This window comes from Schistocerca americana, chromosome 3 (assembly GCF_021461395.2).
Source record: "Schistocerca americana isolate TAMUIC-IGC-003095 chromosome 3, iqSchAmer2.1, whole genome shotgun sequence".
NCBI lineage: Eukaryota > Metazoa > Arthropoda > Insecta > Orthoptera > Acrididae > Schistocerca > Schistocerca americana.
Genome location: NC_060121.1, coordinates 960,820,113 through 960,841,317, shown reverse-complemented (window position 1 = coordinate 960,841,317; position 21,205 = coordinate 960,820,113). Strand labels below are relative to the sequence as shown.

The 21,205-nt window shown below is 51.5% G+C and overlaps 8 non-coding genes across 8 annotated transcripts; all 8 read right to left on the bottom strand.

The window, feature by feature from the left end:
* Window positions 1-967: 967 nt before the first annotated feature.
* Window positions 968-1,086, bottom strand: LOC124607808. Its single transcript, XR_006978846.1, has one exon. It is a non-coding gene; the product is annotated as a 5S ribosomal RNA (ribosomal RNA).
* Window positions 1,087-2,188: 1,102 nt separating this feature from the next.
* On the bottom strand, window positions 2,189-2,307 carry LOC124608144. Its single transcript, XR_006978878.1, has one exon. It is a non-coding gene; the product is annotated as a 5S ribosomal RNA (ribosomal RNA).
* Window positions 2,308-3,409: 1,102 nt separating this feature from the next.
* On the bottom strand, window positions 3,410-3,528 carry LOC124607797. Its single transcript, XR_006978845.1, has one exon. It is a non-coding gene; the product is annotated as a 5S ribosomal RNA (ribosomal RNA).
* Window positions 3,529-4,630: 1,102 nt separating this feature from the next.
* On the bottom strand, window positions 4,631-4,749 carry LOC124608132. The gene has a single exon (XR_006978877.1). It is a non-coding gene; the product is annotated as a 5S ribosomal RNA (ribosomal RNA).
* Window positions 4,750-5,851: 1,102 nt separating this feature from the next.
* On the bottom strand, window positions 5,852-5,970 carry LOC124607762. The gene has a single exon (XR_006978844.1). It is a non-coding gene; the product is annotated as a 5S ribosomal RNA (ribosomal RNA).
* A 1,102-nt stretch (window positions 5,971-7,072) lies between these two features.
* Window positions 7,073-7,191, bottom strand: LOC124608120. Its single transcript, XR_006978876.1, has one exon. It is a non-coding gene; the product is annotated as a 5S ribosomal RNA (ribosomal RNA).
* An 8,153-nt stretch (window positions 7,192-15,344) lies between these two features.
* On the bottom strand, window positions 15,345-15,463 carry LOC124607518. The gene has a single exon (XR_006978842.1). It is a non-coding gene; the product is annotated as a 5S ribosomal RNA (ribosomal RNA).
* Window positions 15,464-16,565: 1,102 nt separating this feature from the next.
* LOC124608108 lies at window positions 16,566-16,684 on the bottom strand. The gene has a single exon (XR_006978874.1). It is a non-coding gene; the product is annotated as a 5S ribosomal RNA (ribosomal RNA).
* Window positions 16,685-21,205: the final 4,521 nt, after the last annotated feature.

Genomic DNA, 21,205 nt, shown 5'->3' with positions numbered 1-21,205 from the left:
ACGAGGCGCCGCCGACCAAGTCGCAGACGGAAGTACACCGCGCTCAGCAGCGAGGTGTTGCTGGGCGCGTGCAGCCTTCGACACTAGCGGAGGACGCATCTTGTCCCTGGTGTCCAGCGGAGGGCCTGTGCGGGGTGTGGCAGTGTCGTGCTGGAGGGCGCCACTGGTAGCGATGTGGGCTTCCTCGCCTCGCCTCGCCTCGCCTCACACCAGGTGTCTGCGTAGTTCGCAGTGCATTCGCACCATTCCTATCCCTGTCCCCGTCCCGACTTGTCCCGACTTTGCTCGACTGCCGCTCGCTGCCGCTCGGGTCGTGGCCCATATGACAGTACAAGCACGACAAACATCTGCGAGACGGCCGTGGGCCTAACGGGCGTGTCCGAGACGCCGTTTGCGGCGGGTAGGGCAGCGCCGTGCCGTGGAAAGGTGCGAAAACAGGGACGCAGGACACAGGAGGGTCGCCAAAGCATCCATCTCTTCTAGCGACGAAAGAGAAATTTTTGTTTACAAATCTGCAGTCGTACAATGCAACAAAACAATAAGCCCTGACGTATTTCAGAACGTATCTGTCGGTTCGTACTGTTTTGTTATCTCCAGAGACTCTTTGGAAATCTTCCTTGGCACATTCTTCTTCGAGCTGAGGCCATTAATATCGTATCTTATGTTTATTACAGTCGTTTATTTTCAATTTTTTTTTGTTGGAACTTTGCACTGCTACGAAACAGTAGGAGGCCCTGGCTTATTTCAGATCACATCTGTCCATTCGTAGTGTTTCGTTATTGTCAAGGATTTCTTGGCACGTTTAAATTGCTGAAGGAAGCATCTTTGTCACAACGGAAAGGTAGTATGAAAAGAGGGCTGGCAGGGGTAGCGATGCAAAAAGGAGAAAATGTAAGGGATCCAACAGCACCTTTCTTTTTTTATTGGGCTGCCAGGGGAAGCGACATAATAACAAAAAAAAGAAGGGAGCCAACAGCACCCGGGTTTCCCAGGCGGTCACCCATCCAAGTACTAACCGGGCCCAATGATGCTTAACTTCGGTGATCGGACGAGAACCGGTGCAATCATCATGGTATGGCCGTTGGCACTCATGTAATGTAGGAGCACGGCAGAATACGCGTTCGGCTTCTCTCCCAATACACAAAATGTTAGTTTTCCGCCGCATTTGACGAAAGCACTTCCTTCCGCAACAGCCAGCTCCTCGAGGACGGCGCGGGGGGCGCGCCCGGCGTCCCAGCGGAGCGACGGCCGAATTAGCGGGCGCACCGCCGCGTGTGTGAGACGCACTGCTGCTCGTTGCACGTCCTGTCATTCGCTGGGCGCGTGCAGCCTTCGACACTAGCGGAGGGCGCATCTTGTCCCTGGTGTCCAGCGGAGGGCCTGTGCGGGGTGTGGCAGTGTCGTGCTGGAGGGCGCCACTGGTAGCGATGTGGGCTTCCTCGCCTCGCCTCACACCAGGTGTCTGCGTGGTTCGCAGTGCATTCGCACCATTCCTATCCCCGTTGCTCGACTGCCGCTCGCTGCCGCTCGGGTCGTGGCCCATATGACAATACAAGCACGACAAACATCTGCGAGACGGCCGTGGGCCTAACGGGCGTGTCCGAGACGCCGTTTGCGGCGGGTAGGGCAGCGCCGTGCCGTGGAAAGGTGCGAAAACAGGGACGCAGGACACAGGAGGGTCGCCAAAGCATCCATCTCTTCTAGCGACGAAAGAGAAATTTTTGTTTACAAATCTGCAGTAGTACAATGCAACAAAACAATAAGCCCTGACGTATTTCAGAACGTATCTGTCGGTTCGTACTGTTTTGTTATCTCCAGAGACTCTTTGGAAATCTTCCTTGGCACATTCTTCTTCGAGCTGAGGCCATTAATATCGTATCTTATGTTTATTACAGTCGTTTATTTTCAATTTTTTTTTGTTGGAACTTTGCACTGCTACGAAACAGTAGGAGGCCCTGGCTTATTTCAGATCACATCTGTCCATTCGTAGTGTTTCGTTATTGTCAAGGATTTCTTGGCACGTTTAAATTGCTGAAGGAAGCATCTTTGTCACAACGGAAAGGTAGTATGAAAAGAGGGCTGGCAGGGGTAGCGATGCAAAAAGGAGAAAATGTAAGGGATCCAACAGCACCTTTCTTTTTTTATTGGGCTGCCAGGGGTAGCGACATAATAACAAAAAAAAGAAGGGAGCCAACAGCACCCGGGTTTCCCAGGCGGTCACCCATCCAATTACTAACCGGGCCCAATGATGCTTAACTTCGGTGATCGGACGAGAACCGGTGCAATCATCATGGTATGGCCGTTGGCACTCATGTAATGTAGGAGCACGGCAGAATACGCGTTCGGCTTCTCTCCCAATACACAAAATGTTAGTTTTCCGCCGCATTTGACGAAAGCACTTCCTTCCGCAACAGCCAGCTCCTCGAGGACGGCGCGGGGGGCGCGCCCGGCGTCCCAGCGGAGCGACGGCCGAATTAGCGGGCGCACCGCCGCGTGTGTGAGACGCACTGCTGCTCGTTGCACGTCCTGTCATTCGCTGGGCGCGTGCAGCCTTCGACACTAGCGGAGGGCGCATCTTGTCCCTGGTGTCCAGCGGAGGGCCTGTGCGGGGTGTGGCAGTGTCGTGCTGGAGGGCGCCACTGGTAGCGATGTGGGCTTCCTCGCCTCGCCTCACACCAGGTGTCTGCGTGGTTCGCAGTGCATTCGCACCATTCCTATCCCCGTTGCTCGACTGCCGCTCGCTGCCGCTCGGGTCGTGGCCCATATGACAGTACAAGCACGACAAACATCTGCGAGACGGCCGTGGGCCTAACGGGCGTGTCCGAGACGCCGTTTGCGGCGGGTAGGGCAGCGCCGTGCCGTGGAAAGGTGCGAAAACAGGGACGCAGGACACAGGAGGGTCGCCAAAGCATCCATCTCTTCTAGCGACGAAAGAGAAATTTTTGTTTACAAATCTGCAGTCGTACAATGCAACAAAACAATAAGCCCTGACGTATTTCAGAACGTATCTGTCGGTTCGTACTGTTTTGTTATCTCCAGAGACTCTTTGGAAATCTTCCTTGGCACATTCTTCTTCGAGCTGAGGCCATTAATATCGTATCTTATGTTTATTACAGTCGTTTATTTTCAATTTTTTTTTGTTGGAACTTTGCACTGCTACGAAACAGTAGGAGGCCCTGGCTTATTTCAGATCACATCTGTCCATTCGTAGTGTTTCGTTATTGTCAAGGATTTCTTGGCACGTTTAAATTGCTGAAGGAAGCATCTTTGTCACAACGGAAAGGTAGTATGAAAAGAGGGCTGGCAGGGGTAGCGATGCAAAAAGGAGAAAATGTAAGGGATCCAACAGCACCTTTCTTTTTTTATTGGGCTGCCAGGGGAAGCGACATAATAACAAAAAAAAGAAGGGAGCCAACAGCACCCGGGTTTCCCAGGCGGTCACCCATCCAAGTACTAACCGGGCCCAATGATGCTTAACTTCGGTGATCGGACGAGAACCGGTGCAATCATCATGGTATGGCCGTTGGCACTCATGTAATGTAGGAGCACGGCAGAATACGCGTTCGGCTTCTCTCCCAATACACAAAATGTTAGTTTTCCGCCGCATTTGACGAAAGCACTTCCTTCCGCAACAGCCAGCTCCTCGAGGACGGCGCGGGGGGCGCGCCCGGCGTCCCAGCGGAGCGACGGCCGAATTAGCGGGCGCACCGCCGCGTGTGTGAGACGCACTGCTGCTCGTTGCACGTCCTGTCATTCGCTGGGCGCGTGCAGCCTTCGACACTAGCGGAGGGCGCATCTTGTCCCTGGTGTCCAGCGGAGGGCCTGTGCGGGGTGTGGCAGTGTCGTGCTGGAGGGCGCCACTGGTAGCGATGTGGGCTTCCTCGCCTCGCCTCACACCAGGTGTCTGCGTGGTTCGCAGTGCATTCGCACCATTCCTATCCCCGTTGCTCGACTGCCGCTCGCTGCCGCTCGGGTCGTGGCCCATATGACAATACAAGCACGACAAACATCTGCGAGACGGCCGTGGGCCTAACGGGCGTGTCCGAGACGCCGTTTGCGGCGGGTAGGGCAGCGCCGTGCCGTGGAAAGGTGCGAAAACAGGGACGCAGGACACAGGAGGGTCGCCAAAGCATCCATCTCTTCTAGCGACGAAAGAGAAATTTTTGTTTACAAATCTGCAGTAGTACAATGCAACAAAACAATAAGCCCTGACGTATTTCAGAACGTATCTGTCGGTTCGTACTGTTTTGTTATCTCCAGAGACTCTTTGGAAATCTTCCTTGGCACATTCTTCTTCGAGCTGAGGCCATTAATATCGTATCTTATGTTTATTACAGTCGTTTATTTTCAATTTTTTTTTGTTGGAACTTTGCACTGCTACGAAACAGTAGGAGGCCCTGGCTTATTTCAGATCACATCTGTCCATTCGTAGTGTTTCGTTATTGTCAAGGATTTCTTGGCACGTTTAAATTGCTGAAGGAAGCATCTTTGTCACAACGGAAAGGTAGTATGAAAAGAGGGCTGGCAGGGGTAGCGATGCAAAAAGGAGAAAATGTAAGGGATCCAACAGCACCTTTCTTTTTTTATTGGGCTGCCAGGGGTAGCGACATAATAACAAAAAAAAGAAGGGAGCCAACAGCACCCGGGTTTCCCAGGCGGTCACCCATCCAATTACTAACCGGGCCCAATGATGCTTAACTTCGGTGATCGGACGAGAACCGGTGCAATCATCATGGTATGGCCGTTGGCACTCATGTAATGTAGGAGCACGGCAGAATACGCGTTCGGCTTCTCTCCCAATACACAAAATGTTAGTTTTCCGCCGCATTTGACGAAAGCACTTCCTTCCGCAACAGCCAGCTCCTCGAGGACGGCGCGGGGGGCGCGCCCGGCGTCCCAGCGGAGCGACGGCCGAATTAGCGGGCGCACCGCCGCGTGTGTGAGACGCACTGCTGCTCGTTGCACGTCCTGTCATTCGCTGGGCGCGTGCAGCCTTCGACACTAGCGGAGGGCGCATCTTGTCCCTGGTGTCCAGCGGAGGGCCTGTGCGGGGTGTGGCAGTGTCGTGCTGGAGGGCGCCACTGGTAGCGATGTGGGCTTCCTCGCCTCGCCTCACACCAGGTGTCTGCGTGGTTCGCAGTGCATTCGCACCATTCCTATCCCCGTTGCTCGACTGCCGCTCGCTGCCGCTCGGGTCGTGGCCCATATGACAGTACAAGCACGACAAACATCTGCGAGACGGCCGTGGGCCTAACGGGCGTGTCCGAGACGCCGTTTGCGGCGGGTAGGGCAGCGCCGTGCCGTGGAAAGGTGCGAAAACAGGGACGCAGGACACAGGAGGGTCGCCAAAGCATCCATCTCTTCTAGCGACGAAAGAGAAATTTTTGTTTACAAATCTGCAGTCGTACAATGCAACAAAACAATAAGCCCTGACGTATTTCAGAACGTATCTGTCGGTTCGTACTGTTTTGTTATCTCCAGAGACTCTTTGGAAATCTTCCTTGGCACATTCTTCTTCGAGCTGAGGCCATTAATATCGTATCTTATGTTTATTACAGTCGTTTATTTTCAATTTTTTTTTGTTGGAACTTTGCACTGCTACGAAACAGTAGGAGGCCCTGGCTTATTTCAGATCACATCTGTCCATTCGTAGTGTTTCGTTATTGTCAAGGATTTCTTGGCACGTTTAAATTGCTGAAGGAAGCATCTTTGTCACAACGGAAAGGTAGTATGAAAAGAGGGCTGGCAGGGGTAGCGATGCAAAAAGGAGAAAATGTAAGGGATCCAACAGCACCTTTCTTTTTTTATTGGGCTGCCAGGGGTAGCGACATATTAACAAAAAAAAGAAGGGAGCCAACAGCACCCGGGTTTCCCAGGCGGTCACCCATCCAAGTACTAACCGGGCCCAATGATGCTTAACTTCGGTGATCGGACGAGAACCGGTGCAATCATCATGGTATGGCCGTTGGCACTCATGTAATGTAGGAGCACGGCAGAATACGCGTTCGGCTTCTCTCCCAATACACAAAATGTTAGTTTTCCGCCGCATTTGACGAAAGCACTTCCTTCCGCAACAGCCAGCTCCTCGAGGACGGCGCGGGGGGCGCGCCCGGCGTCCCAGCGGAGCGACGGCCGAATTAGCGGGCGCACCGCCGCGTGTGTGAGACGCACTGCTGCTCGTTGCACGTCCTGTCATTCGCTGGGCGCGTGCAGCCTTCGACACTAGCGGAGGGCGCATCTTGTCCCTGGTGTCCAGCGGAGGGCCTGTGCGGGGTGTGGCAGTGTCGTGCTGGAGGGCGCCACTGGTAGCGATGTGGGCTTCCTCGCCTCGCCTCACACCAGGTGTCTGCGTGGTTCGCAGTGCATTCGCACCATTCCTATCCCCGTTGCTCGACTGCCGCTCGCTGCCGCTCGGGTCGTGGCCCATATGACAATACAAGCACGACAAACATCTGCGAGACGGCCGTGGGCCTAACGGGCGTGTCCGAGACGCCGTTTGCGGCGGGTAGGGCAGCGCCGTGCCGTGGAAAGGTGCGAAAACAGGGACGCAGGACACAGGAGGGTCGCCAAAGCATCCATCTCTTCTAGCGACGAAAGAGAAATTTTTGTTTACAAATCTGCAGTAGTACAATGCAACAAAACAATAAGCCCTGACGTATTTCAGAACGTATCTGTCGGTTCGTACTGTTTTGTTATCTCCAGAGACTCTTTGGAAATCTTCCTTGGCACATTCTTCTTCGAGCTGAGGCCATTAATATCGTATCTTATGTTTATTACAGTCGTTTATTTTCAATTTTTTTTTGTTGGAACTTTGCACTGCTACGAAACAGTAGGAGGCCCTGGCTTATTTCAGATCACATCTGTCCATTCGTAGTGTTTCGTTATTGTCAAGGATTTCTTGGCACGTTTAAATTGCTGAAGGAAGCATCTTTGTCACAACGGAAAGGTAGTATGAAAAGAGGGCTGGCAGGGGTAGCGATGCAAAAAGGAGAAAATGTAAGGGATCCAACAGCACCTTTCTTTTTTTATTGGGCTGCCAGGGGTAGCGACATAATAACAAAAAAAAGAAGGGAGCCAACAGCACCCGGGTTTCCCAGGCGGTCACCCATCCAATTACTAACCGGGCCCAATGATGCTTAACTTCGGTGATCGGACGAGAACCGGTGCAATCATCATGGTATGGCCGTTGGCACTCATGTAATGTAGGAGCACGGCAGAATACGCGTTCGACTTCTCTCCCAATACACAAAATGTTAGTTTTCCGCCGCATTTGACGAAAGCACTTCCTTCCGCGACAGCCAGCTCCTCGAGGACGGCGCGGGGGGCGCGCCCGGCGTCCCAGCGGAGCGACGGCCGAATTAGCGGGCGCACCGCCGCGTGTGTGAGACGCACTGCTGCTCGTTGCACGTCCTGTCATTCGCTGGGCGCGTGCAGCCTTCGACACTAGCGGAGGGCGCATCTTGTCCCTGGTGTCCAGCGGAGGGCCTGTGCGGGGTGTGGCAGTGTCGTGCTGGAGGGCGCCACTGGTAGCGATGTGGGCTTCCTCGCCTCGCCTCACACCAGGTGTCTGCGTGGTTCGCAGTGCATTCGCACCATTCCTATCCCCGTTGCTCGACTGCCGCTCGCTGCCGCTCGGGTCGTGGCCCATATGACAGTACAAGCACGACAAACATCTGCGAGACGGCCGTGGGCCTAACGGGCGTGTCCGAGACGCCGTTTGCGGCGGGTAGGGCAGCGCCGTGCCGTGGAAAGGTGCGAAAACAGGGACGCAGGACACAGGAGGGTCGCCAAAGCATCCATCTCTTCTAGCGACGAAAGAGAAATTTTTGTTTACAAATCTGCAGTCGTACAATGCAACAAAACAATAAGCCCTGACGTATTTCAGAACGTATCTGTCGGTTCGTACTGTTTTGTTATCTCCAGAGACTCTTTGGAAATCTTCCTTGGCACATTCTTCTTCGAGCTGAGGCCATTAATATCGTATCTTATGTTTATTACAGTCGTTTATTTTCAATTTTTTTTTGTTGGAACTTTGCACTGCTACGAAACAGTAGGAGGCCCTGGCTTATTTCAGATCACATCTGTCCATTCGTAGTGTTTCGTTATTGTCAAGGATTTCTTGGCACGTTTAAATTGCTGAAGGAAGCATCTTTGTCACAACGGAAAGGTAGTATGAAAAGAGGGCTGGCAGGGGTAGCGATGCAAAAAGGAGAAAATGTAAGGGATCCAACAGCACCTTTCTTTTTTTATTGGGCTGCCAGGGGTAGCGACATAATAACAAAAAAAAGAAGGGAGCCAACAGCACCTTTTTTTTTTTTTTTTTTTTTTGTTACGGGCCTCCCATCTCCCCTTATAGCCCGGCCTTTACTCTCTCCATGAATTGCCGTCTTTTGGCGAGCTTCAATGGCTATAAAAGGTACTGGTGGCTCCCTCGAGGTGAACCGGTGGACACTGTGTAATGACCGCCGTCATCGGCGAGGCGCATATGTAGCAATTGTGACAGTATGGCGTCCTGGTCATGTAACAAAAGGGGAAATAGTCCTCCAATGCGTGAGAAACGAGGGGGAGAATGCTTCCCATTGATACGCAAGATAGAGAAAATATAAGGAAAGAAAAGACGGCTTCACGCCGCAACAACCGACAGTGACGACTGTCCACAAAAAATAATTAATTAAAACGCAACCAGGGCGAAGCATCCACCGGAAAAGAAAAGTCATCGATAGACAAACGTTCGGGCAAGGAGCGTGGCAGGCAGGCGGCGGCAATGAGGGCAGGGGTCAATGTGCCTGAGGCCTGGCCACAGTGTCGCCCCCACACCCGTCAACACTCATATTGACCGTAAAACAAAACTAAAATGCGAGACACCGGTGTGAAATGCCACACCGACAAAAGGTGAAAGAATGTCGAGCACAGACACGTGACGAGACTTTGGAATGCTCCACAATAAAGAAATGAGAAAATGTAGAAAAAAAAAAAAACTCAAACAGTCACCACCAAGACTGAGAACTGAAACTTCAGTAAAAATCCCGTCACGCCCCAAAACGGAAAAAAAAACTAATAATGAAACTAATAATACGGACACACATGGCAAACAAGACGTTTGGCAATAACGGCCAGAGAAAAAAAACTGAAAAGACTTCTGTTTTCGTGCGGTATTCAAGGTACGTCAATTTTCGTTCCAGAATAACTTGGGAAGATCGCAGTAAGACATATTCATATTGTGTCGCTCAAAGGCAAGAGAAAAGATAAGAGAAAAACGTCCATGCTACTCAGGTACGGAAAGCCGCGCAAAAGCATGCGCTAGTGCGACCTGCAAAAAATTAGCAAAAGTTCGCCGATAGTGTGGTGATGCCTGAATCTGGGTATGTTGGGTCCATAAATAAGTGAGAAAGTCCAGATCGGTAGACAACTTGAGGGAGAAGATAGCAAAAACCGTGTGGCCAAGGATCCACACCGTGGCATTGCGCTTGGTGGTGGGGTAGACGTCACACTGCGGAATTAAGACAGCATCCACAGTAACAGTGCGAGTGTCTACCCTCTGAATCAAACGAATCATGTCCCTGGCGACTTCCCAAACACGGCGGAAGCGGTCACACGCAAAGCGGTGTTCAATAGTGTCGTCGGCAGTACACACGTCACACCCACCAAACGGGATGAGATTAATAGAATGCAGTTTGGAGTTGGTAGGGATGGTGCGATGCACCACCTTGTACCACACCGCGTGGACGGAAACCGGGAGAACGTCACTGGCGAGGTTTTTCCACACTGCCACCCAGTTGCAGCGTGGCAACCGATACTCCCACTTGCAGCGAATGGGAGGTCCGCGGAAAGCCGTGTAGACAGCGCTAACCGTGTGGACGGAGATGTCATAAAGCGCCAGGTAACTATTATCAAGAAAGTAGCGGCGCACATAAGAAAGGTAGAACGGGATGTGCGACACAGAAACAGGGGCCACTTCAGAAAGAGGACGGTAACGATTAAAAACAAACGCAGTGGGACCGCAAGGAGCTTTCTGAATAACAGCAGTAGTTCGCTTCCAAAAAAGGGCCGCACATTTGGCGGAAAAATCAACTAGTCCTAAACCGCCATCGGACAGGTCCAAGGTGCAGACAGCATGCGATACCTTGAAAATCTCCCCCCTCCATAAAAACCAGTAAACCGCCTGTTGGATGGCGCGCCCCAACTGCTTGGGAACCGGGAGAACCTGCGCAAGGTACCATGCTCTCGCCAAGATATTGACATTTATCAAATGCACCTTATCCCGAAGGGCCACATTCCGGACCGCATAGATCCTGGCAACCGCACGAATCCGATACAGCGTAGGCCGCCAATTCAAGGCTGCCATCTGCTGTGGGTTCGAAGATAGAAGTATCCCAAGAACGGTAGGCTGCTGCTGGACACAAAACCAATCCCTATGCAGGGTACGTGCGCGGGCGGTGAGCGGCAAAAGCACAGTTTTCCGGGGATTGATAACCGCCCCCGTAGCTTTTCCAAAGTTGTGCAAAACAACATGCAACCTGTCAACGTCGTCGATATGTTCAATAAATACGCCAAGGTCATCAGCATATGCGCGACAAACCAATCTGGTAGTCCCCATCTGAATGCCGCGACATTCCTGACTGATAGAACGGAGGAGGGGATCCAGCGCAATGGCAAAAAGCGCCATGGAAAGCGGACACCCCTGCCGCACAGAGCGACCCACACGAAAAGCAGGAGTGAGACGACCATTGACACATATACGGGAAGTAGCAGGTTGCAACAAATGCGTCACGAATCGGGTAAATAGATAACCAAACCCCATGCGTACCATAACCCGACGCAAATAAAAATGACTAATGCGGTCAAAAGCATTTTTAAAGTCAACTAATAAAATCGCCGCTGTCCGGAGCCGAGCACTTTTCACATATCCTATACAGTCTCTGTAAGCAAGGATAGCGTCAAAGATATTCCGATCTCGGACCGCACATGTTTGCTGATCACTAAGTACGGTCGGCAAGACGTTTTTAAGTCGCTGAGCGACGCAACGCGTAACGATCTTATAATCAGCATTTAATAAAGTAATCGGACGGACAGCATCGATATGAGGTACAGCACGGGATTTGGGAACAAGCGTCACAACCCCCTCCACAAAAGCAGGTGGTACAGTCACACCATTGCGAAGATCGTTCGCTAAATCCACTAAAATCTCACTTAAAAGAGGAAAAAATTTCGAATAAAATTCCGCAGGAATCCCATCGGGACCCGGAGACTTCCCTTTGGGACTCCGCCGAACGGCGTCGAAAACTTCATCAGACGTATAGACGTCATTCAAAAGATGCCTGTCCGGGCGAGTTAAAACATGTGGAACAACCCGCAAGAAATCTCGCAACGTATCGGAATCAACGTCAACAGCACGGAAAAGCGATGCAAAATGTTCAAAGATATCGTGTTCAATTTCCGACTGTACAGAAGTCCGACCGCCGTTCCGCAACTGCCAAACAGTAATGCGCAAACGTTCGCGGCGTTTCCGTTCCCGGTTTAAATGATAAATGGACAGAGGTTCCCCAGCAACAAAACCTGCAGGCTGACTGCGGACGGTCACCCCATCACTAGCGGCACGCATGTCAATTAAAAGCTGAGCTTGAAATCGCTTCAGAGTGGGCAACAAATCGGGCTGTGACGTCACTCGCAACGCCAAATCGCGTAAACAATCCTGGCGGAAGCGTGCCGTCGCCCGGCGCCAGCGTGCCGCCTCACGGCTATAATCGATTAAAAAGTTGCGAATCGCCGGCTTAGCGATCGCAACCCACCACTCAATGGTGCTACTATGACCGCCGCGAGTCCGCACCAACCTCTGCCACATACGGGTAAAACTAGTCACAAAATGGTCGTCATTAAGTAAACTACAATTAAACTTCCACAAATTAGTACGACGAGGAACACACAAACGAGGTAATAAAAGACGACAGGAATAGCTGGAGTGGTCGGAAAATATGACAGGAGTCACGTCAGCAGTACAAATACGGGCAGACAACTGCCTAGACACATAGATACGATCGAGACGGCTACGCCCCGCACCATAAAAATATGTGAAATAAGTGAAATCGGGGTGTAAAACACGCCACGTGTCGAGCAAATGAAAACTAGTGACCAAAGCACCCAGTTCGTGGCATTTGTTCGGACGCGGCTCCTGATCTCTGTCGTCTAAAACACAATTAAAATCACCCCCGACGATTAAAGTATCGACATTCCGAGATAAAAGCTGACATAAATCCCTACCATAAAATTCAGCCCTGGCCGGTTTAACATTTCCCGACGGAGCGTACACATTCACAAACACAATGCCAAAAATGGTACAGGCAACAGCACGACCGGTCGGTAAAATGTCAACATTAGAAACAGGTAAGCCAGAACGTACTAAAATGGCAGTGCCCGTATCAGAATCAGGCGCAACATTGTCAATCACAATAAAATCAGTAAAATCGTTCAAATATAAAAGCGCTTCACAAGTCACCTCTTGTAAAAAGGCGACGTGACAGTGATTATCATACAAAAAATCCTTAAGAAGCGCAGCTTTCTGCGGATTTCGCAGCTTATTAAGATTTACCGTTAAAATGTTCCACTGGCTACAATCGTGAAACATATACACGTAGAACACAGGAAAAAAACAATAACAGAATAACATGAAAACGCTTAAAACACAATAAAATATACCAACGTGCGTGGAGGGGGAAGGACATATAAAGAGTCGCACTAATGGGAATCACCTGCCTCAACATCCTCCGACCATGCCCGTGATTGACTAGGAGGGAGGGGCGGGGGCGGTGGGGTCCCGGAAACTGTGACGGGATCCCCTGCGACGGAATGCTCCACAGCGGGCATTACGACATCAGAAGATAAAGCCGGCACCAAATCGTGGGTGGAAGGGGGGGCACGACGATGGTGCGAATCTTCGGCCTTTCGTTTTGTTGGTAAGGGGGGGGGTGTCACAGACACAGGCGGATCTACCGCCATGTCGGAATCAGCAGCGGAAAACGGCTGACTCAAAAATGTTTTTAGGTGTTGAACCGTGATATCACGTTGTTGCGTGGCAGTTACTACAGCACCCTCCGGCTGGGTGCGGGAAGATTGCTGCTTTTTCGCCTGGCGCCTGCCGCCCCCTCCCTGAGACGGGCGCTGGCCGAGATCGGCCCCGGAGCGCGCGGCCGGCTGTCGGGAGGTCGGTTGACCAACCGACTGAGCGTGAGGGGGGGCAGGAGAACGCGCCACCGGAGACGAACTCCGATTTTTGGCCGAAACACCACGCGTATCGAAAGAAGCAGAACTACTGGCACTACGCAAACGCGGTGTGCCAGAAGCCCGAGCAACATTCCGGTCTCGACGGGGTTTAGGCGCAGTAAAAGCCTCACTGTCAACAACAACATCACCGGCAGCAGAGACACTGTCGGCGACGGGAGTTGGAACAACCGCCGATTTATCGGGTTCCGCAACCGGGACAGGATGCGGAACAACGGCCGACAGCGGCACGGATTCCGGTGAAACATCGTCCACTACCGGTTTTTTAGTAATAGGTACAGTTGTCACATCCGCGACCAAAGAGGGCTCAACAAGGGGTACAGAAACAGAGTCACTATCGGGAACAGACGTATCCATGGCGTCAGCGGCGGCCGGTACAGGGGGGGCGGCCGCGAGTGGCACACGTGCGGGGGGGGCGGAACCTAAACTCGTCGCGGCAACAGAGGCAAAACTAGGCCCACCTAAAATATCCTCACGTGGCAACTGAACAGGCGGCCTGCGTTTAGGGCAGTTTTGTCGGTAATGACCGACAGCACCACAAAAAGAACACGTCTGAGGTTGACCACTATATGTTATGAAAGCACGATGACCGTTAACTAGCAAGAAGGACGGAATATGTTGACGTACGACCATCTTGACACTCCTCACGCCATTTTCAACTTGAAAAACATAGGCGGAGGACCACTTTTCTTTAGTAACAGATAGGACGGTCCCGTACGGCCGCAAATGACGAGATATTGTGTCATTCCGGATTTCAAAAGGCAAGTTGAACACACGAACATTTCGAAGGCCAAACCCACCATGAGAAATATTTACGTTACTAATGCGACCGTCTAGATGTCTAAATTTACGGACGCCATCATTAACATTGACAACAGTATCACATAATTCCGGAGTTTTCAACTTCAAAAACACAGAATTAATAAAAGTGTCAAACTGAACACCAAGAACGTCATCGGTCGATAAACACAATTCCTCGAGTATCCAACGATGAATTTCGAACGCGGACGGTTTGCCAACGGAACTATCGAATTCACATTGTACGTTATTTTCACGCTCTTCACTAGCATCATAGAAACTTTCCATTACTTACGGACTTGATGAAATGTAGCCGCGAGGCAGAATACAGACGGCACACGAGGCGCCGCCGACCAAGTCGCAGACGGAAGTACAGCGCGCTCAGCAGCGAGGTGTTGCTGGGCGCGTGCAGCCTTCGACACTAGCGGAGGGCGCATCTTGTCCCTGGTGTCCAGCGGAGGGCCTGTGCGGGGTGTGGCAGTGTCGTGCTGGAGGGCGCCACTGGTAGCGATGTGGGCTTCCTCGCCTCGCCTCACACCAGGTGTCTGCGTGGTTCGCAGTGCATTCGCACCATTCCTATCCCCGTTGCTCGACTGCCGCTCGCTGCCGCTCGGGTCGTGGCCCATATGACAGTACAAGCACGACAAACATCTGCGAGACGGCCGTGGGCCTAACGGGCGTGTCCGAGACGCCGTTTGCGGCGGGTAGGGCAGCGCCGTGCCGTGGAAAGGTGCGAAAACAGGGACGCAGGACACAGGAGGGTCGCCAAAGCATCCATCTCTTCTAGCGACGAAAGAGAAATTTTTGTTTACAAATCTGCAGTCGTACAATGCAACAAAACAATAAGCCCTGACGTATTTCAGAACGTATCTGTCGGTTCGTACTGTTTTGTTATCTCCAGAGACTCTTTGGAAATCTTCCTTGGCACATTCTTCTTCGAGCTGAGGCCATTAATATCGTATCTTATGTTTATTACAGTCGTTTATTTTCAATTTTTTTTTGTTGGAACTTTGCACTGCTACGAAACAGTAGGAGGCCCTGGCTTATTTCAGATCACATCTGTCCATTCGTAGTGTTTCGTTATTGTCAAGGATTTCTTGGCACGTTTAAATTGCTGAAGGAAGCATCTTTGTCACAACGGAAAGGTAGTATGAAAAGAGGGCTGGCAGGGGTAGCGATGCAAAAAGGAGAAAATGTAAGGGATCCAACAGCACCTTTCTTTTTTTATTGGGCTGCCAGGGGTAGCGACATAATAACAAAAAAAAGAAGGGAGCCAACAGCACCCGGGTTTCCCAGGCGGTCACCCATCCAAGTACTAACCAGGCCCAATGATGCTTAACTTCGGTGATCGGACGAGAACCGGTGCAATCATCATGGTATGGCCGTTGGCACTCATGTAATGTAGGAGCACGGCAGAATACGCGTTCGGCTTCTCTCCCAATACACAAAATGTTAGTTTACCGCCGCATTTGACGAAAGCACTTCCTTCCGCAACAGCCAGCTCCTCGAGGACGGCGCGGGGGGCGCGCCCGGCGTCCCAGCGGAGCGACGGCCGAATTAGCGGGCGCACCGCCGCGTGTGTGAGACGCACTGCTGCTCGTTGCACGTCCTGTTATTCGCTGGGCGCGTGCAGCCTTCGACACTAGCGGAGGGCGCATCTTGTCCCTGGTGTCCAGCGGAGGGCCTGTGCGGGGTGTGGCAGTGTCGTGCTGGAGGGCGCCACTGGTAGCGATGTGGGCTTCCTCGCCTCGCCTCACACCAGGTGTCTGCGTGGTTCGCAGTGCATTCGCACCATTCCTATCCCCGTTGCTCGACTGCCGCTCGCTGCCGCTCGGGTCGTGGCCCATATGACAATACAAGCACGACAAACATCTGCGAGACGGCCGTGGGCCTAACGGGCGTGTCCGAGACGCCGTTTGCGGCGGGTAGGGCAGCGCCGTGCCGTGGAAAGGTGCGAAAACAGGGACGCAGGACACAGGAGGGTCGCCAAAGCATCCATCTCTTCTAGCGACGAAAGAGAAATTTTTGTTTACAAATCTGCAGTAGTACAATGCAACAAAACAATAAGCCCTGACGTATTTCAGAACGTATCTGTCGGTTCGTACTGTTTTGTTATCTCCAGAGACTCTTTGGAAATCTTCCTTGGCACATTCTTCTTCGAGCTGAGGCCATTAATATCGTATCTTATGTTTATTACAGTCGTTTATTTTCAATTTTTTTTTGTTGGAACTTTGCACTGCTACGAAACAGTAGGAGGCCCTGGCTTATTTCAGATCACATCTGTCCATTCGTAGTGTTTCGTTATTGTCAAGGATTTCTTGGCACGTTTAAATTGCTGAAGGAAGCATCTTTGTCACAACGGAAAGGTAGTATGAAAAGAGGGCTGGCAGGGGTAGCGATGCAAAAAGGAGAAAATGTAAGGGATCCAACAGCACCTTTCTTTTTTTATTGGGCTGCCAGGGGTAGCGACATAATAACAAAAAAAAGAAGGGAGCCAACAGCACCCGGGTTTCCCAGGCGGTCACCCATCCAATTACTAACCGGGCCCAATGATGCTTAACTTCGGTGATCGGACGAGAACCGGTGCAATCATCATGGTATGGCCGTTGGCACTCATGTAATGTAGGAGCACGGCAGAATACGCGTTCGGCTTCTCTCCCAATACACAAAATGTTAGTTTTCCGCCGCATTTGACGAAAGCACTTCCTTCCGCAACAGCCAGCTCCTCGAGGACGGCGCGGGGGGCTCGCCCGGCGTCCCAGCGGAGCGACGGCCGAATTAGCGGGCGCACCGCCGCGTGTGTGAGACGCACTGCTGCTCGTTGCACGTCCTGTCATTCGCTGGGCGCGTGCAGCCTTCGACACTAGCGGAGGGCGCATCTTGTCCCTGGTGTCCAGCGGAGGGCCTGTGCGGGGTGTGGCAGTGTCGTGCTGGAGGGCGCCACTGGTAGCGATGTGGGCTTCCTCGCCTCGCCTCACACCAGGTGTCTGCGTGGTTCGCAGTGCATTCGCACCATTCCTATCCCCGTTGCTCGACTGCCGCTCGCTGCCGCTCGGGTCGTGGCCCATATGACAGTACAAGCACGACAAACATCTGCGAGACGGCCGTGGGCCTAACGGGCGTGTCCGAGACGCCGTTTGCGGCGGGTAGGGCAGCGCCGTGCCGTGGAAAGGTGCGAAAACAGGGACGCAGGACACAGGAGGGTCGCCAAAGCATCCATCTCTTCTAGCGACGAAAGAGAAATTTTTGTTTACAAATCTGCAGTCGTACAATGCAACAAAACAATAAGCCCTGACGTATTTCAGAACGTATCTGTCGGTTCGTACTGTTTTGTTATCTCCAGAGACTCTTTGGAAATCTTCCTTGGCACATTCTTCTTCGAGCTGAGGCCATTAATATCGTATCTTATGTTTATTACAGTCGTTTATTTTCAATTTTTTTTTGTTGGAACTTTGCACTGCTACGAAACAGTAGGAGGCCCTGGCTTATTTCAGATCACATCTGTCCATTCGTAGTGTTTCGTTATTGTCAAGGATTTCTTGGCACGTTTAAATTGCTGAAGGAAGCATCTTTGTCACAACGGAAAGGTAGTATGAAAAGAGGGCTGGCAGGGGTAGCGATGCAAAAAGGAGAAAATGTAAGGGATCCAACAGCACCTTTCTTTTTTTATTGGGCTGCCAGGGGTAGCGACATAATAACAAAAAAAAGAAGGGAGCCAACAGCACCTTTTTTTTTTTTTTTTTTTTTATTAGCGGGCCTCCCATCTCCCCTTATAGCCCGGCCTTTACTCTCTCCATGAATTGCCGTCTTTTGGCGAGCTTCAATGGCTATAAAAGGTACTGGTGGCTCCCTCGATGTGAACCGGTGGACACTGTTCAATGACCGCCGTCATCGGCGAGGCGCAGATGTAGCAATTGTGACAGTATGGCGTCCTGGTCATGTAACAAAAGGGAAATAGTCCTCCAATGCGTGAGAAACGAGGGGGAGAATGCTACCCATTGATACGCAAGATAGAGAAAATATAAGGAAAGAAAAGACGGCTTCACGCCGCAACAACCGACAGTGACGACTGTCCACAAAAAATAATTAATTAAAACGCAACCAGGGCGAAGCATCCACCGGAAAAGAAAAGTCATCGATAGACAAACGTTCGGGCAAGGAGCGTGGCAGGCAGGCGGCGGCAATGAGGGCAGGGGTCAATGTGCCTGAGGCCTGGCCACAGTGTCGCCCCCACACCGGTCAACACTCATATTGACCGTAAAACAAAACTAAAATGCGGGACACCGGTGTGAAATGCCACACCGACAAAAGGTGAAAGAGGGTCGAGCACAGACACGTGACGAGACGTTGGAATGCTCCACAATAAAGAAATGAGAAAATGTAGAAAAAAAACTCAAACAGTCACCACCAAGACTGAGAACTGAAACTTCAGTAAAAATCCCGTCACGCCCCAAAACGGAAAAAAAACTAATAATGAAACTAATAATACGGACACACATGGCAAACAAGACGTTTGGCAATAACGGCCAGAGAAAAAAACTGAAAAGACTTCTGTTTTCGTGCGGTATTCAAGGTACGTCAATTTTCGTTCCAGAATAACTTGGGAAGATCGCAGTAAGACATATTCATATTGTGTCGCTCAAAGGCAAGAGAAAAGAGAAGAGAAAAACGTCCATGCTACTCAGGTACGGAAAGCCGCGCAAAAGCATGCGCTAGTGCGACCTGCAAAAAATTAGCAAAAGTTCGCCGATAGTGTGGTGATGCCTGAATCTGGGTATGTTGGGTCCATAAATAAGTGAGAAAGTCCAGATCGGTAGACAACTTGAGGGAGAAGATAGCAAAAACCGTGTGGCCAAGGATCCACACCGTGGCATTGCGCTTGGTGGTGGGGTAGACGTCACACTGCGGAATTAAGACAGCATCCACAGTAACAGTGCGAGTGTCTACCCTCTGAATCAAACGAATCATGTCCCTGGCGACTTCCCAAACACGGCGGAAGCGGTCACACGCAAAGCGGTGTTCAATAGTGTCGTCGGCAGTACACACGTCACACCCACCAAACGGGATGAGATTAATAGAATGCAGTTTGGAGTTGGTAGGGATGGTGCGATGCACCACCTTGTACCACACCGCGTGGACGGAAGCCGGGAGAACGTCACTGGCGAGGTTTTTCCACACTGCCACCCAGTTGCAGCGTGGCAACCGATACTCCCACTTGCAGCGAATGGGAGGTCCGCGGAAAGCCGTGTAGACAGCGCTAACCGTGTGGACGGAGATGTCATAAAGCGCCAGGTAACTATTATCAAGAAAGTAGCGGCGCACATAAGAAAGGTAGAACGGGATGTGCGACACAGAAACAGGGGCCACTTCAGAAAGAGGACGGTAACGATTAAAAACAAACGCAGTGGGACCGCAAGGAGCTTTCTGAATAACAGCAGTAGTTCGCTTCCAAAAAAGGGCCGCACATTTGGCGGAAAAATCAACTAGTCCTAAACCGCCATCGGACAGGTCCAAGGTGCAGACAGCATGCGATACCTTGAAAATCTCCCCCCTCCATAAAAACCAGTAAACCGCCTGTTGGATGGCGCGCCCCAACTGCTTGGGAACCGGGAGAACCTGCGCAAGGTACCATGCTCTCGCCAAGATATTGACATTTATCAAATGCACCTTATCCCGAAGGGCCACATTCCGGACCGCATAGATCCTGGCAACCGCACGAATCCGATACAGCGTAGGCCGCCAATTCAAGGCTGCCATCTGCTGTGGGTTCGAAGATAGAAGTATCCCAAGAACGGTAGGCTGCTGCTGGACACAAAACCAATCCCTATGCAGGGTACGTGCGCGGGCGGTGAGCGGCAAAAGCACAGTTTTCCGGGGATTGATAACCGCCCCCGTAGCTTTTCCAAAGTTGTGCAAAACAACATGCAACCTGTCAACGTCGTCGATATGTTCAATAAATACGCCAAGGTCATCAGCATATGCGCGACAAACCAATCTGGTAGTCCCCATCTGAATGCCGCGACATTCCTGACTGATAGAACGGAGGAGGGGATCCAGCGCAATGGCAAAAAGCGCCATGGAAAGCGGACACCCCTGCCGCACGGAGCGACCCACACGAAAAGCAGGAGTGAGACGGCCATTGACACATATACGGGAAGTAGCAGGTTGCAACAAATGCGTCACGAATCGGGTAAATAGATAACCAAACCCCATGCGTACCATAACCCGACGCAAATAAAAATGACTAATGCGGTCAAAAGCATTTTTAAAGTCAACTAATAAAATCGCCGCTGTCCGGAGCCGAGCACTTTTCACATATCCTATACAGTCTCGGTACGCAAGGATAGCGTCAAAGATATTCCGATCTCGGACCGCACATGTTTGCTGATCACTAAGTACGGTCGGCAAGACGTTTTTAAGTCGCTGAGCGACGCAACGCGTAACGATCTTGTAATCAGCATTTAATAAAGTAATCGGACGGACAGCATCGATATGAGGTACAGCACGGGATTTGGGAACAAGCGTCACAACCCCCTCCACAAAAGCAGTTGGTACAGTCACACCATTGCGAAGATCGTTCGCTAAATCCACTAAAATCTCACTTAAAAGAGGAAAAAATTTCGAATAAAATTCCGCAGGAATCCCATCGGGACCCGGAGACTTCCCTTTGGGACTCCGCCGAACGGCGTCGAAAACTTCATCAGACGTATAGGCGTCATTTAAAAGATGCCTGTCCGGGCGAGTTAAAACATGTGGAACAACCCGCAAGAAATCTCGCAACGCATCGGAATCAACGTCAACAGCACGGAAAAGCGATGCAAAATGTTCAAAGATATCGTTTTCAATTTCCGACTGTACAGAAGTCCGACAGCCGTTCCGCAACTGCCAAACAGTAATGCGCAAACGTTCGCGGCGTTTGCGTTCCCGGTTTAAATGATAAATGGACAGAGGTTCCCCAGCAACAAAACCTGCAGGCTGACTGCGGACGGTCACCCCATCACTAGCGGCACGCATGTCAATTAAAAGCTGAGCTTGAAATCGCTTCAGAGTGGGCAACAAATCGGGCTGTGACGTCACTCGCAACGCCAAATCGCGTAAACAATCCTGGCGGAAGCGGGCCGTCGCCCGGCGC